This window comes from Pinus tabuliformis, chromosome X, assembly GCF_031772625.1.
Source record: "Pinus tabuliformis cultivar Carrire ecotype Pingquan chromosome X, CPIR1, whole genome shotgun sequence".
In the NCBI taxonomy this organism is placed as follows: domain Eukaryota; kingdom Viridiplantae; phylum Streptophyta; class Pinopsida; order Pinales; family Pinaceae; genus Pinus; species Pinus tabuliformis.
The window spans coordinates 408,665,825-408,683,883 of record NC_142308.1 but is presented as its reverse complement, the minus strand read 5'-3'; the positions used below and the strand labels follow the sequence as shown (position 1 = coordinate 408,683,883).

The following is an 18,059-nucleotide window of genomic DNA, read 5'->3' as shown; positions in this document are numbered from 1 at the left end:
TCGTTCCAAGGGAAAAACTGGAATAGTGATGATAATTATTAACATATATCAAGGAAAGTTCCTCTCTATTGGTGAAGAGCGTAAAGGCAAACTAAATATACCTCTAACTCAGTGCAACAAGAAACTAGATTTACAGTATATTATATATAATTCAAACTGCAACATTTATCTAACTGCAAAACTTTTATCAAAAGATAAATTATAGAGAACATGCATGACCTAATTCCATAAAAGAAAAAAGCAAGCACCCCAATTTCAATCCAGATTTTAAACAACCGTAGGGAAATTTCCATTAACAAAGAATTCATACTGCAACCATATAAGAAGAGTCAGACCAATATTTAGGGATTAAAATTCAGTGCATAAACTTCAAACGCAAAAACAAAGAAAACACAAGGGCATTTCCACACTACTTTTACAATCTATTGAACTCTTTTAACCAAGGACCACCAAAAGGATCAATCATGAAGCAATAGGTCCATGCCAGTTAATATTAAATTAGATTCTAATATATATCACATCAATATAGGTTGCATCACCAAGAGAGGAACTGATTTGGTTCCACAAGAATTTCCCTTGTCAGGCAAGCAAGAGGCAGTTTGATCTATACCGGCACTAAATGGGTAGGGAACATGTCATTTATAACCTCTCTCACCCCTTACCATGTATTTAAATTGAAGCGCTTAAAATTAACATCAGCATTTGCATTTCAGAGCTGCTTGATGGTTGTTTGAGAGAGTGTTTTATACTGCCCAATACTCTGCATGGAGAAACTGTTCAGTTTCTTTAGAAGCATTTATTGCAGAAGTTTAAGTAGTGTCAATAGCTCAATCTTCCGTTTGCCAATTTTCAGCCTTGGTGACACGATTTGTATTTTAGGACAAGAACTTGTATGCCAAAACCTGATCTTGATGTGCATTCAATAACTAATGTACGTACTTTCAAATCTGGGATTGACTGAATTACTTTAAACCGAAGAAATTTAATGGTGATGGTATTCCTTGTCCCACAAACAAGGGAGCCTCATATGTCCGGTATGTGTTACATTCATTGCATGACTAGACTTGTATGTGAATCGTATTCGCTGGGGGCAGCAACAGGGTCACAGTGGGAGCAGCAGCCCACCCTGTCTGGGGCAGTTACAGGACAGGCAGTACCCCCACTGCTAGGGGGTTTGGGGGCAAATCTCCTGAAAAAAAACAAAAACTCATGTCGCGAGAATATTGATTCAATCAAAAGTTGAACCATATGAGAGACCTAAATTGCATATCTATATAATGTATCTAATCATATTAATTCTATCTATGGAAGGTCATGTTCCCTTAAAATGAATCTGCAACTTGAAATAGACTCCTTCCAATATTTTATGTAGGTCATTTTGTAGATAAGTTGACAGCAGTTCCTACTTGGTACACTAAATAAAATTTGGTTTAATCCTTATTTCAAATAAAAGTTGATGAACTTCAATGGACGCTACAAGTCAATGGCCAACAACCAAGAAAAGCTTGCTACAACAGTTAGAATGAATTGACAATACCCCATCAATGCTCAAATCTGCTCTAATACAAGGAGAAGGGGAGAGAGAGACATCTTCAATCTTCTTAGAGAGATTGCTGTTCTACGATGCTAGGCTTTGTGCCATGTATGTAAGCCCTAAAGAATATCTTTGTTGATTTTGAAGTGCTAATTAGACAAGCACAATTTTCTGCATCTGGTAATTACTTCCAATGATTTATGATATTACTTTAACACACCCCAAGAAATCATTAAGCACACACAAGAAAATCAACTGGTCAAACATTGGCTGCCTCAGAAATTTGACTACTTAGAAACTTCGGCCTCGTCCTCAGATTGCTTCTCACGTGTAAGAGAGAGAGAAATGTGTGAGATGAGTGTGTGAAAATGAGAAGTTCAAGTGTCTTTTTATAGTGATTTCAGAGTGCCCAAGAGGCACATCTCTTTTCAAATTTAATTTAATTTTCTTTCTTCTAATTTAAAATTTAATTTTTCTTTCTTTTAACTTGTGTAGCTGGGGAATACCTCCCACAGCTACCCAAAAGATCAACACTCCTTAGCTAGGGAGGTATTCACATTGATTTCCTCAAGATGTCCACTTAGCTGAAAATTTTCTCCATCCCAAGAAAAGATTGAATGAGTTTGCTATGTTAATGTATCCATCAACTTCATGTTCCATTTCCAGAACCACGTGGAAAGCATCTTGCATCAGCATCATGCAAAGGATCCAGTCACCCACTGGACAAATACCCTTTAGCGATATGATCAGGTATCCCCTAACCGAGGTAAAATCAAAACTAGTCCCAGCTCACCAACTAACCAAGTCGTCACTTGGAAACAAGTCAATTTTCCTTGACCAGTGGTGAAACTCTAGGCCCATTTACCATTCCCCCATGTCGTCACATGGTACATGAATGGTAAAAATACTCGTTCGATGCTTTGAGGCACTCACTCTACCCACTAGCCAAGTAACCCTTAGCAATATGGTCAGAACCTTCTGATCAGGGGAGCACTCTAGGCCTTGATGCTATCTTGGCGATTCTCCCTAGCAACATTACATGGCACCCACTCAATACCCTTGACTTAGGGAGAATGTCTACCCTAATGCTACAACATCGACACTCCCTCTTAGCAAGGGAGGGATTCTAAATGACTCCAAGCTTGTCCCTAAAGTATACAAACTTCATCTAGGACAGAGGCTTTGTGAGAATGTTAGCAACCTGCTTTTCTGTAGAAAGGTATTAGAGACTCACTGTTCCCTTCTAAACTAGAAACTCTTTCGGTCATTTGGCACAGTTCTAGATGTTTGTACAATTTCTTACTCTCAAACACAAATAATTCTTGCTAAGTTTATACTCGATCCTAGGAGAATCCTCTGAGATGCCCTTTAAATCTCCTAGGTTAATTTCTTATGAACACTAGTGGATCTATGTCGTTATTCACCCCACACATATTCTCCAACCATTTACTCATTGGTGCTATGAGGTTAAATCTCTCCTCATATTAAAATTTGTATTTTACTCCATTGGAATTAGGCTATAATCCACCCACATAGTGTTTGATTTTGTTAAATTGTTCCTCCATAATTTATATGATTCTTTGCATAAATTTAGGTAAAAGTAAAAAGTAAATATGCAATACATTCTTTATATTTCGGTAATTAAACATATTTACCAGGAATTACTGCCCACCATAATTTATGCAATTCTTTGCATAAATTTAGGTAGGAGTAAAAGTAAATATGTTGTACATAAAGATTGTAACAACCCCAAAAATTTAACACTCCGTTGAGGCCTTTCTCAACCAAAGCTCTAATACCATGTTGATTTTCTAGTGCTAATTAGACAAGCACAATTTTCTGCAACTGGTAATTACTTCCAATTATTTATGATATTACTTTAGCACAACCCAGGAAATCATTAAGCAATTACACACAGAAAATTCAACTAGTCAAACTTTGACTATCTCATAAATTTGACTACTTAGAAGCATCGGCATCTTCCTCAAATTGCTTCTCACGTGTGACAAAGAGAGAAAAATGTTTGTGAAGAGTGAGTGTGAAAATGAGAAGTTCAAGAGTCCTTTTATAGTGATTTTAGGGTGCCCAAGAGGCATGTCTCTTTGCAAATTAAATTTAATTTTCTTTCATTTAATTTTCTTTTTTCTAATTTAAAATTTAATTTTTTTTTTCTTTTAACTTGTGTAGTTGGAAAATACCTCCCATAGCTACCCAAAACATCAACAATCTTCCTCTTGGGTATGTTGATGAAGATTCGGGCTCCTATTGTAACACTAGGATTTCTACCCTAGTAGATGTTAGAAAATCAGAAAGGAAAAAAGATTTTCTTATCTTCATCATTACTTGTGATGTACATGTGTTTTTATTATTTTCTTTTATGTCTTCTTTTATCTTCTTATCATCAAGAAACTACCAAAACATAAATGCATGAAGATCAAATCAACAAGAACACAGTATGTAGCCTCTCAGCCAGGGCAAAAACCCTATCCTATGGGAAAAACCCAAAATTCTCTTCTCTATGGGGTTTGATCATCCGTTTGTTGATTTGTCAGAATATCCGTCTCTGGATAGAGGTACTACTGCCGAGGATATTCTTTGTTGGGCGAGCTATTTCTGGCACCGTAGTTGTATTCACGAAATTTACTTAATAACACAAACCCTCTATATGCTGCACCGGTTTTCCCAAATTGGGTTTTTCCAGGGACAATTCCAAAAATAACGGTGTCCCTTGTGTTATTGTCTCAATTTATTTCAGTGCATGATCTGTATATTTATGAACACTGCAATAGTGTTTACTTTGATGTTTATGCAATTAAATAACTTGTTAATGTAAAGAACAAGTATGAGATTGTAAACTAGTAATTGGAAAAGGGGTATTTGATGTTAGATTCAGGAATTTTCACATGGTATCCGAGTGATTGCAGATCATAGGCGACTTAAGACACCAGCCGAGAAATCTGAGAATTTGCAGCAGATAAGTAGTTGTCCCGAGAGACGGCGTTGTTCCAGAGCCAAAGAGGCAGAAGGAGTGACGCAATGTAGAAGAGGTGACGCAGAGGCTCACGCAGTGCCTACGTCAGCGTTCTGAGCCAGGAGAGAGGGAGACGCAGTAGCTTGGAGGAGCCCACACAGTAACTACATCAACCATCAAGGCCAGCGCAGAGGCAGAGGAAAAATCAGTGTCACACAGAGCCACATCATCTTTCTGAGCCAGGAAGGATTGACGCAATTGGCTGGGAGGAGCAGATTCAGCCCACGCAGAGATTGCGCAGACCCTGAAGGGCTCAGATTCTTCGAGTTTTTGGGGCTAAGGGAGCTATGCTGATTTTGATTTGTGGAGCTGGTGGGACATTGTTTCTGTCGGTGTAGAACTGTGCCTTAGGAGACTGAACCAAGGTAGAGGGAACAACTACCTCGACAGGTTTCTAGCCAAGAAATCTAGATCTGGGTTGCAGCGACAAAGGAGGATTGGAGAGGAGTGCTTCGACAATTGGCCGGAAGATTCCCGAGAGGGAAATCAAGACTCAGAGGGAGTTTAGAGAAGAGGAGCAGAGATGGCCGTGAACAGATTGAGGGATCAGGATAGATTGGACGGGGCTTCCAATTTTGTCATCTGGAAGGCCAGGATCTTGGCAATCCTGGATAAACATCGCATCAAGGACTATGCCTTGAAAGTAGTAGCTGTCCCAGTTGACGCTAATGCAGCTGAGAAGTATGAGGAGGCCCAGGTGAAGGCGAAATGCATGATCCTAGACGGGGTCAAGGATCATGTCATACCACACATTGCTGAGAAGACAACAGCAAAGGACACGTGGGACACCCTGACGATCTTATACCAGGGATCTTCCGTGCAGCGGAAGATGTTATTGTAGAATCAGTTGAGGCCATATCAGATGCAGAAAAGAGAGGAGATAGATCCCTTCCTTCTCAGATTGCAGGGGATTCGCGGCCAGCGTACTTCTGTGGGGTCTACTCCACATCTAGAGTTCTTAGTCAGAACTGCCCTGAATGCAGTATCTGCGGAGTGGGAGACACTTGTCCAAAGCATTTTAGGCAGAGAAACTCTCCCTAGTTGGGAGGAGATGTGGGCAGCTCTTCAACAGGAAGAGCTCAGGAGATTGACCAAGGCGGCGAGTAGTGGTAAGGGAGTTTGAATCAAGAAGGAGGAGGAGGAGGATGTCGCTCTCTCATCAGCGGGACAGCAGGGGCTACAAAAGAGGAAGAAGAAAGACATCACCAAGGTCAAGTGCTTCAACTGTGGGGAGCTGGGGCATTATGCCTCTCAGTGCCGCAGGAAGAAGGGCAAGGGAGAAGCTTCTGACTCAAAGGCTGCCCGAGCAAAGGCGGAGAAGGATGTCAAGACTGATGATGATTGTGCCATGAGTGCTCATGCGCCTCTAGAGAAGAGGTGGGGAGACATGGAACTGTACTCGAGAGGACTACATAAGGGGGAAGGACCTTTGAGGTGCCCAAACTCTTGGATCACATACAACGACGGGAGCCCTTAAGGACAATAGCATGATGACAGGTGTCAGGTGGAGCAAGGTGTGATGGAGCGGCAAGGCAGTGCTACAGTGCAAAAGTTTGTAGCAACGCAGCTTAGGTTGCAGCAGTGCGAGAGGCACAGAAGAAATTGCAGCAGCGCAGTGGCAGCTGAGAGAGCACAAGATAGCAGCAGAGGTAGCTTCAGCATCACGCGGCTTCCAGAATGACTACGATGTCAGTGTTTGGGTGAAGTCAGTTACTTACTTCTCGGTAACTGAGTTGCAGTGCAGCAATTAGCAGTGGCAGTGCTATGGGTAGCATGAGGCAGCATTTTGAGAGGGAGTTGCAATACAAATGTAGCAGTGGCAGTGGCAGTGTCATGGGCAGCAGTACAGGAAGCAACAGTGTAGTGGATGTGGGGCAACAGGCCAAGCATCAACACAGAGGACCGATGCGGAGGATCAGTGTGATGCTTCTATGGTGAAGCATTGCTAGAGCACATTCCTCGCTAAGAGGGAGTGTTGATTTTGGGTAGCATCGGATGTGCTCTAGCCATGAAATTTGGTGGAGAGGCTAAGGCACATGAGATCTCCAAGACCCAGAAATCGTTTGGAGAAATTCCACCCAGATGAGGAGTTATTAAAATAATTAATATTTTTAATGGGTTCCTAAGTCTAAACTTAGGAAAATAAAAATATTAATGTGTATTAATAAAATATGGGTGAGAAAGTTCTAAGTGACGAGGATCAAGCTAGTTCTAATCTTAGCCATTGATTAGGGACTTAATCTCGATCGTTGATTCGTCAACAGGAAAAGTATAAGAGGAGGCTTGAGGGTCAGTTGGAGATACACCAAGAGAGATCAGAGAATTCGATTTTCTGGGGTAGGGTTTGCTGAGGAAAACGAGTTAGTGATTAGAGTTGCAGCGAGGTGCAATTCAGCAAGGGATTTTCATCGAGGCTGAAGAATACATAGCAGAGAGGCAGCGCAGTGCCGGGAGAGACAACACAGGCCCTATAAGGGCTGACGCAGAGGACGGGGCGGGCTGACACAGTGAGACGCACAAGCCGCAGAGGCTGAAGCTGGGCCTCAGAGGCAGCACTGGGGAGATTCTGTGGGGCTAACTGGGAGCAGATCAGTGGATTCTGAGCCGGGAGAGCGTGACGCAACTCCTGAAGGAGTGACGTAGTTCCAGAGCAGTGCTTGGAGTAGCTTTCGCTGTCCAACATAGGGAACAGGCGGAGTCATTGTAGGGTTTGATCATTTGTTTGTTGATTTTCCAGAATATCAGTCTCCGAATAGAGGTACTACTGTCAAGGATATTCCCTGTTGGGTGAGCCATTTCTGGCACCCTAGTTGTATTCATGAAATCTGCTTAATAATACAAACCCTCTATATGCTGCACCGGTTTTTCCTAATTGGGTTTTTCGAGGACAATTGTCCAAAAATAATGGTGTCCCTTGTGTTATTGTCTCAGTTTATTTCAGTGCGTGATTTGTATATTTGTGAAGGCTGCAATAGTGTTTACTTCGATGTTTATGCAATTAAATAACTTGTTAATGTAAAGAACAAGTAGGAGATTGTAAAACAGTAATTGCAGTAGGGGTTTCTGATGTGTTAGATTTAGGAATTTTCACAAACATCACACACAATACACAAATATTTCTACCCTTCTAGATCAATTCATCATTCAGCATTATCTTAATATCTTACATGAGCTCCCTCATAGGGAAAAATGGCTCTAAGAGATAATCAAGTGAACAACAAACCTGAAAATTACAGTTTGCGCAAAAATCAAGGTAGCTTGCCCTCATATCCATACAATAGTATGGAATTTGTACAAATCGCGGTACAAGCCGCTTTGTTGTTTGGCTGCTACTATCCTTGCTGCTAATCAATTGCCTGTCCTGTTGAAGATTGGTTGCCTTCTCCTTGCTGAAATATTGTTGAAATTCTCACCAATGACTGAAAATCAAATCGTTGATTCTCTCCTCCACTCACGTAACTTGTGAAATGATTGTTAAGTGTGTCTGTGTCTTTTGCCCTTTCTTTGTTTTATAACTTTGACATGAGCCAAAAATCTAATCTTCAACGGTTGAAATCTAACCATGACATCAATGGCTCCCTTTTAATTAAATTATTACGTGACTCGCTTTAGTCACCTTATTAATTAAAAATCACTTTAATAAAAGAATATTCACTTTATAAATTAATTAATAAAGTGAACTTTTGAAGAAAACATAGGATATTTTTAATGACAATTTCCATAAGTAGATACCCTCATGCAAATTCCTATCTAAGCTACAAACACTAACACCATACAATAGAACGGTGAGATCTCGGGTCTCTTCTCATCCTTCCCCTCGAGGAGATCGATAGGTTCCATTGAGACTAGTTCGACAATGTCGAACCATACATCTGTTTGCAGGTTCTCAGAGCACTAGAGGGACCATCTCTAGATAGTTCCAGAGTAAGGCACCCCTGACACGTCCAACTACCTCCCAGTCCCATAAGAGCAGCAAGAGACCTATTCAGAGTTTCTTTCTTTCGGCCATGGATGCTAGGAGTATCCCTCGCTCATACACCCCCCCAAGGATCATATATGGTCAGATCCATTGCTGGCCCAAGTGGATTGCTGGCCCAAGTGGACTTCGACATTGAACTTATACCCAGTTTGGCTCCCTTGCCATCAGTCATTAGACTCAAGAGCCCCTAACATCTCTACCTCCATTATCAATGTTGAGGAATTTGTCATTCATGTCAAAGCAACGTCCTTGTAGAGAAGGGCGGGTGACAACATTAAGCAGCTTGTCCTGTGACAAATGTAGTCATTGAACATAGAGCAGGATAAGATAGGTCCCATGAAATTATTTCACAAGATTATATATTCAGGCTAGAACCTAGGCCCACATGAGCATGAGGAATATGGCAGCACGGGATCTAAGAATTACCATGAGATTGTAAGACAAGAAATTTGGCTTATCAAGAGCCTTGCAATTTCCCAGCCTGCAATCTGTCCTCCATCTATTAGTACAGGTAAGATTATGTAATGCGCCATGATTAAATTTGTTTGCATGCACCCTATTATGAAGAGCTTCAAAAATTGTAGAAAAACTTGATGTCATGGAAGCACTTGTTATATGATCCCATGGGAGCACTTGTTCACATATGCAGCAATGGCGCTCCTCACAAAGGCGTTGAATGTTAGAGATGATGCGGTAGGTTTGGAACAATTAGAAGAAGATGTGAATGATATTACCCTCCTAAAAGCTCGTTGTTTACTAGGATCAATGAGTGATATGTCTAGTGCTAGTGGCATGGTATAAACAGCATACAGCCAAGGCAAATAAGGTGTAATGAAGCTCAGGAAGCCTATGATTTATGGTGTCCCTTTCAAAGAAAAGCTAACTTAAAATTAATTTAAATTTATGTTAAATATATGCACAGATTGTTGGTTGGTGTTGTCAATGATGTCAACCCTGGGGTTTGACTTTGACTGAAACATCAGTCATTGATTTCAAACAGTTAATAAACTCTTCTTAAATTTGTGTGGATTACATCAAAGTTGGAAGCTTCATTGTTAGATGGTTGAAAACCCTAAGATCTAGGCTTTGGTTCCCTGGTCAATGGATATACCCTGAACTTGTCAGAGGTTTATTAAATAGTAAATCAATGAGTCTGTCTTGGAGATCCTCGTCATTGGATTCTCCTCGTCAAGATGTTTCCGGTGGTATGTAGCACGCCACGAGAGGCCTCCTGGTTTGAGCGATATTCGCAATTGAAGTCAAAGCCCCCATATGGTTCATTCACCATTGGTCAAGTCAAAAGCTTACATTATAGGATCTCCCACCTTAGATTAAAATAATTATTCTTATGGAAAAAGATCACTTATAATTTAACATTTTCCAAGATCAAGGGTACATGTGGGTTTTGAGTTTATTAAGTCAAGTGAAATTTAATTTAAAAAAAACCCTTAAAGGCTTCCCTCATTATGTCAATAATCCATAGCTAAATTTAAATTTAATTATATTTCCTCCTTAAGATCCTCCAATAATCATCTTTGGAAGCCCTCTCTCATGTCAAAAGAAACTATATAAGAACATTAATTAGTCCTTTCATATTGCACCAACAAACTATCTATTATGAGTTTACTCTGAAATATTTCGACCTGTGTAAGACAATGAATTTCTGAGAAAGGGTTTATGTTTTCTTTTTGTCTTTGGGTGTAAGGATTCATATGAGAGAAGTCTTCTAAATAGCTCGATCCTCCTTGACCATAGGTCATCTCTGTACAAAGTGCAGATTCCTGTACAAAATCACAGATCAATGAAATTTCTTGTGTTTGAATTGTTTGGGCCTGTTGCAAAGTTTTAAAGACAAACACGTCTCTTACTTGTAGTCTTCAGCCCCTTTAACTCTGAAGCTAATATCACAATAAGACCAAAGTTTATTTGAGTAAACCAAAGTTTGTTCAATCCTTAAGCTTGTACTTCTGTGCCTCGGCCTCACTTTAGAAAAGGAGCGAAGTTTGTTGGAGTTCTAGAGGCTCAAATTCTGGTTTTCACTCATGTGATCATACCCTAGCAAATCAATTGAAGGACCAGCGAAGTAGGCAGTTCTTTACTTTTAGCTCTTTGCCTTTGTTAAGGGATGTGGATCTCCTAGACAAGTTGCATTCCAGGGAATCAAAACTGCACAATAGTTTGTCATCTCAGAGACTGAAGGGCAGTGATTTTGAGTGTTGGTTTGTGCTTATTCATCTCGATTTCCGCCTTTTTTTAGGGCTTCAATCTAACACAAATTTAGGGGGTTGAAAGTGTTTGGAGTCAGCTGTTGAGACCTTCAAATTATGTAAACTCTTGAAGCTTGGAATAGCCATACATCTGCTGGACAATTGTGTGTTTTAGATCTTACTCTTGCTCACTACTTGCAAACAAAACAATGGTCCCCTTACAGTGATTCTCACAGCAATGTAAGACAGTGGCAGTAATCTCATTGTGTATTAGTGAACAACTTCAAGGACCAAATGCATTAAGCCAATCATTGATTTTGAATTTTGTTGTGATTTGGTTCAGAGGTATGTTGTGATTGTTGTACTTGCAGACATCATTTATTACACATTTGTTGAGTAGTTCATAGGAGACTGAGAGCTCATTAACAATAATAATATTGTCCAAATAATAAGTAGGTTGTTTTGGTACAGTAAATAAAGACTCATGAGTCATAATTGAGTTCAAGGTATGACTGTAACTTGATTGATCCTGAGCATCTAAACAAGATATCATAAGTTAGTACAGTTTGTGTGACCTAGACCTGATTTGTGTTGCTACAACAGTGAGACTAACTTAAAGGTCATTTTATGTAAGCCAGTGATAGTACACTAGTAGAAGTAGTCAAAAGGTTTCATCTTTATACAGTGAGAAGCATAGGAACTTGAAGTGATCTATTACACAGTATGCTGCAGTCTTGATGACTTCAACGGTGACAATATTGATGATATTGATGTGACCTGACATGACAATATTTTTGTGACAGCATCCTCGAACAGTGATCTTACATGACAGCAGTAGATGATGGGACAACAGTGACCTCACATGGCACCAACAATTTGATCTAATCAATCATAAGACATATGCTAGTAGCCCTCCTTTGGCAGAGTTTGAAAGCATTGCAAACAGGTCATAGGGATTGTTGACCTCTACTGGTCAACTACCCATGCAGTACATCCCCCTTTTCTTTGCAAAAAGGGGCAGCACCTGATCAGCGTTTCCGTGCCATCCTGCAGTCATCAGCAGCTTGATCATTTTGATTGTAAACCCAGTCTGCATGTATGAATTGTAAATAATCTTAGCAGACATGAGTCGTGTATGTGTATTGCCTAGGTGGACCTAACTTTCTAGTGGTAATCTACGTCCCGGAAGGTTTTTCGTCTCGCCGATCCATGGATCGGCAGAGTTTTCCTTCAAACCTGACCCCAAAGCGGGGATGGATTTTGTCATTAGAACTTTAGGAAAATCCTAGTGTGTTGATCTGCTAGATTATAGTTGTGTCGCAGAACTGGGTGTTTTGTGAGGGTCTGTATTAAGTGGGTTTGTCCCCTTGAGATGTAAATTGTAAAAAAGTCATCATGAAATGTGTCTTGAGGGTTGAAAATGTTTTAAATCCCCTCGTGAGTCCTAAGTCCTAAGTCCTAGGTGATGTTTCCGAAGGCTTAGTTCGATGATCCATTTAAAAAAATGAAATAAAATAATAAATAATAAAAAATTTAAAAAAAATTAAAAATTTAAAAACTGAAATAAATAAAAAATAATAAAAAATTTAAAAATTTAAAAAAAAAATGAAATAAAATAATAAATAATAAAAAATTTAAAAATTTAAAAAATAATAATATTTTAAGTGAATAAATCGACGGATGAGATCAAGAGATGTCTTGATCCTCATCAACGGTCGAGATCATTTCTACATGGATCATTCGAACTAGCCGTTGGGATCATTTCCTTTATATAGGGTCTTAGGTGGTCATTTCAGAATTGGATCTGTGAGTCTGATACTGAAGAAGCTCTCTTGTAAATCTATTTCTGGTTAATAAAAGAAGACTTTGGGGTCCATATCTTGCTGGTGTTACTCTCTTGGAATGCTGTGAGATCATTTCATTTTCTGCATATGTTATTTTCAGCCATTAATAATAGCTTTTTGTAGAGTATTGTGAGCACAGGTATCTTGTTCACTTGCTGGGGTTTGAGTGTTGTTAGGGTTTCTGAAGTAATGGCAGGTATCTCCATTACTTCCTGAGATCTAGCAGCATTTTTGCCCTCTTTGTTGACGGTTGTTTTGAGCTGTGCATAAAACATTTTCTGAAGGAATTTTGTGGGCGTTCGGGGAAGTTCTCGGCTGAACCAACCAACTCCCGCAAGCATTTTTTGCTGAGCCTAGTTGGATTTGATCCTGGGTCCATCATTCGGTTTATTTTTCTAATTTGCATGAGAGACTTTCTGAAGTTCTTCACAGTGAAAAATCTGAAAATCTTTATTTCTTTACAATATTTCTGTGCCTACTGCTGAATCTGGCTGTTAAGGGGCCATATTTGTAAATTAATCAGCTGTGTTAGGGTTTCATTTTTTCTATTCTAGGGTTTCAAATTTATTTTTTGCAGTTTTCATCAGGGTTTCTTCATAGGTTTAATTAGGGTTTTCAGTTTTGGTTTTAGGCATATATCATTCCTTGGGTAATCTTGTCCATCTCGGATTGTAGGATTGTCAAAAATTTCTAAGCCCCTCACCCTATTTTTGCCAGCAAATATAGTTTTCTCACGCTTCAGGTTGCTTGAAAGATTCATGTAAAAAAAATGGTTGCTGCAGCAAATGCCTGAAGCCATAAATCGAGCTAACATCCTTGCCAGTCCGTTCACCGTCGAAGTGCATCTGTGAATAAGAAAAGCGAGTTTTTCTGTTGCGTCCAGCGTGAAGGAGTTTTCAGTAAAGCGTGTGTGGGCATTTTGGCGTGGGAGTAACAGCAAAAAACCAGCTTCAAACCGATTCTTTCCAGCCAGAAATCCATCTGTCGTCTTCACCATTGGACCAGCAATGCTTTAGTAAATTAAATAAATCGATTTTTTTTGGGGCTCGTGGTCTTGAAATGTATACAGAGGTTTATCACCGTGGATCCATCTGCAATCGATCCAAAATTGCTCAGATTTGATCTCCGATCCAAACACGCATCTTCTGTTCCAGGTTTTGTGTTGAACCCATCGTTGCACATGACTGCAAATCAAATCGATCCAAAGGCACCGCTGTCACCTGCCCTCGCGACAAAATCCTGTTTGTTTACGCGTTCAGCATCTGCATATCATCGATTCAGCCTGTTGGATTGGAATAGCGCCGGCCTGTCAGCAAAAGACAAGAAAAAATCAAAAAATCTGAGTGCATGGGTAAAAGAACAGTAAGTCACGAACTGTTAGGATGGTATACGAGGTTCTTTTTTCCAATACGGCCAGGAGCTTCATCGAATTTTCAGACTTACGTTTTAGAATGCATTTTCGAGACCAGGTAATGTTTTTTTATGCATACCGGCTGGGTGTATATGCGTAGGTAACGATTTTCCATTGTAAATGCATGGTTTAGCGTAAGCGTAGATAACAAAGTCGATTTTTATTTTTTTTTTAGTTACGTTTAGTTTAAGTTTCATTTGGTTAAATGTATATATGCATTAGGGTTTAGTTTTTTTTTTATTTTAAAAAAAAAAAGAAAAATTTATTAAAAAGTTTTAGATTTTGTTTATTAGCTTTTAGATTTAGGTTAGCATAGTTAATTGAGCTTTAGATTTAGATTAAATAGTTTTAATTTTTTTAGGATTTTATTAATTAAAAAATCATATTTAAAAAAAAAAAAGAAGAAGAAGAAGTTTTGTTTAGATTTTAGAATTTTTGACTTAGTTTATTTTGAATAGACTTTAGATTAGTTTCTAATTTAGGAATTGATTTTGTAGTTAAAATTTAAATAGTTTAAATTTCTTTTATTTGTTAAGTTTTAGTTTTATTTTAAAATTGTTTCATCTTTTTTTTAGATTTTCTTAGTTAAAAAAAAAAAAAAAAAAATCTTTAAAATTTTTGAAAAGCATAAAAAATATTGTGGAAATTTTCTTTGTCAGATCCAGTTGTTTTCGGGAATCATCGTGTTATATCTTTCATGCTGAGATCTAAATTTTCAAGTCGAGATACGAAATATGATATCTGGTTTAATGATTCTCGTGGTGGTTTAAAGCATTCATCTTTCAAAATTTTCAATTGCTGGATATCGTTTTGGTCATTTTAAGAGCATTGTGATTTAGCTGATGACAAATGATTGCTGTTCACAGTTCATGTTTTAACCACAATCTCTTAAGGCACTGGTCTGCTAAGTTAATCAAATCTATCTGGTGTTTTTCATATCGTGTCTCGTGTCTCCCAACCAACTGGTCGACAGTTGGTCTCATCATCCCACAGGGACTACCCCCCTTAGCCGCGGGAGACAGGGTTAAACGGAGGGATCGGGGATCAAGGTGACAGCCCCCGGTCTGAGCGTTGTCGTGTCAATCTGCGCGACAACATTTTTTGGCGCTGTTGCCGGGGAATATTGTTTTCTCGGCGTTTCAACGACAATCATCCTTCTCTTTTCATCTGGCCCGGCAACGACAACATTTTTTGGCGCCGTTGCCGGGGATAGAGTTTTTCTGTCCTTGGTTTTTCAACATCTTTTCATCATTCATCGTTCATCTGTCTATCATTCGTTTGAGCCGGCAACGCCAACATTTTTTGGCGCCGTTGCCGGGGACATTTTATTCTCGGCGTTTCAACGACAATCTTCCTTCTCATTGTTATCTTTTCATCTGGCCCGGCAACGCCAACATTTTTTGGCGCCGTTGCCGGGGACACTTTTTTCTCGACGTTTCAACAATTTTTTATCTTCTCATCTTTCTCATCTCTCATTTGAGCTGGCAGATTCAACCTTTGGGGTTATCATTTGTATCTTTTATTGCCTTATTTTTCATCTCTTCGGTGTGTTTCTTGTTTGGGTGGCGACTCCATTTTCTCATTTTTCCAGACAAGAAGCCTTCCTCATATTTGCTTGTTGATTGCTTTTTGGATCCTAGAATCAGATTCATTGTTCAAGTGGCGACTCCACTGTTTTCATCTCTTGATTTTCTTGAGCAGATATCTAGTTCTATCATCCTTTTAATCCCTTATCATTCATCATGGATTATTCATTTAAGCCATGTCGTTTTACTGAACGTCTCCATGATTTTCCGGAAGATGCCATTCCTAAGTTACCTATTTTCTCGGGTGGTGATCCAATCGCTGTTAGAAGGCATCTAGTCTTGTTTACTCGCATCATGATCATATATTGTAGATCCCCTCAGTTTAATCATGAAGATATCAAAATGCGTCTATTTGTCCTTTCTTTAGAAGATGATGCTTTGAATTGGTTTAACAATTTTCCAAAGGAATCTTTCACTTCTTTAGAAGACATTGTCGATGCTTTTAAAAATAGATATGGTTATCCAAACAGCTTGCCTTCTGCCTCTAAAATTGTGCAACAGAATGAAAGTAATTTGATAAGAGGTCCAGCTGAAAGACCCCAAGACGATTCATCATGTCAGAATGTGTCATCCACCAGAAATATTGCAGATCAAGTTCATGATAGTGAAAAATCAGGGACAAATGACAATGAAAGGGAAGAGCAAAAACAAATTTTACGAGATCTAATGATGCTGGTGAGAAATATGGAAATCAATCAAACTAATTATGTCAATGATGTGAAAACTTTATGCACCCACCTGGAAAAACGTGATAGGGAGATTGAGGTCACGCAAAATCAGCATGCTAAAGAAATTGAGGCCATGAAAACTAAATATGAAACAGAAATTGGAAACATGCATAGCAAGATGTCAGTCTTAGAGGAAAATATGGTGACCATGAAAGTTGATCATGATAGGGAAATTGACTCTATGCAAAACAAGTTACTAACTATGGAAGAGGAAATGACTATCATGACGTTCAATCATAATAATCAGTTGGCTGACATGCAAGCGAATCATAAAGAAGAAATAAATTTCATGCAGCATTACTTGATGGACATAAAGGAAAAGAACAATAAAATGATAAAAGACATGGAAGAACACCATGTCAGACAAATCAATGCTATAAAGGTTGAACACTCTAGTCAGATGGATTCCATTAAAATACAGGTTCAAAGGTTTCAGCAATTGGAAGATGAAAGAAACCAGGTGACATCAATAGATCAGGAGCCTTCTCATGTGCTGCAACAAGCTCCATCTTATTATGAGGAGGTTATTGATTCGATTGAAAGATGGTTAATTGAAGGTGATCCGGATAGACTTAAGAATGATAAAGATCAGATGCAGGATAAAGAAAGACATCACGCATCATTCATCTGATAGTTTTGAAACAGAAAGTTCCAGGTCATCAGTAATTCAACCTACCAGAAAGAAAAAGCGCAAGAGAAAGAAAATAAGAAGAAGATTTGACGCATCAGACGGCCGCGAGCAGCTTGATTTTCAGATAAGAAAGAGTCCTGCCATATGCAAAATTGGACATGGCACATCCGACAAGCAGCCGACAGATTTTCCTGAAAGCAGGCAAATGCTCAGTATGCACTATATTGAAAACATCTGATGCCGTAGGGCATCCTTTGTATCGTATTTCTAACCCTACTCCTTGTTTTTCCGCATTTTCGTTTCTGCTTTAGATAGTTAATAAATGAAGAGCTTTTATCTTTATTGTGCTTAATGTATATGATGATTTTGGATGGACGCTACTTATTTTTGTGTTGTATGGATGCAGATTCTGGATTCTCACATTCCTGCAAGCAGCAACGTGTCCCCAAGTAGAGCCAGATGTTGACCTCTACTGGTCAACTACCCATGCAGTACATCCCCCTTTTCTTTGCAAAAAGGCGCAGCACCTGATCAGCATTTCCGTGCCATCCTGCAGTCATCAGCAGCATGATCATTTTGATTGTAAACCCAGTCTGCATGTATGAATTGTAAATAATCTTAGCAGACATGAGTCGTGTATGTGTATTGCCTAGGTGGACCTAACTTTCTAGTGGTAATCTACGTCCCGGAAGGTTTTTCGTCTCACCGATCCATGGATCGGCAGAGTTTTCCTTCAAACCTGACCCCAAAGTGGGGATGGATTTTGTCATTAGAACTTTAGGAGAATCCTAGTGTGTTGATCTGCTAGATTATAGTTGTGTCGCAGAACTGGGTGTTTTGTGAGGGTCTGTATTAAGTGGGTTTGTCTCCTTGAGATGTAAATTGTAAAAAAGTCATCATGAAATGTGTCTTGAGGGTTGAAAATGTTTTAAATCCCCTCGTGAGTCCTAAGTCCTAAGTCCTAGGTGATGTTTCCGAAGGCTTAGTTCGATGATCCATTTAAAAAAATGAAATAAAATAATAAATAATAAAAAATTAAAAAAAAAAAAAAATTTAAAAAATGAAATAAATAAAAAATAATAAAAAATTAAAAAATTAAAAAAAAAAT

General features: G+C 39.0%; 1 protein-coding gene across 2 annotated transcripts in view; it reads right to left on the bottom strand.

Annotated features, from left to right (window-relative positions):
* LOC149140254 (DUF21 domain-containing protein At1g55930, chloroplastic-like) overlaps window positions 1-18,059 on the bottom strand; it is a 401,995-nt gene that overhangs the window by 162,369 nt on the left and 221,567 nt on the right. The window lies entirely within an intron of this gene.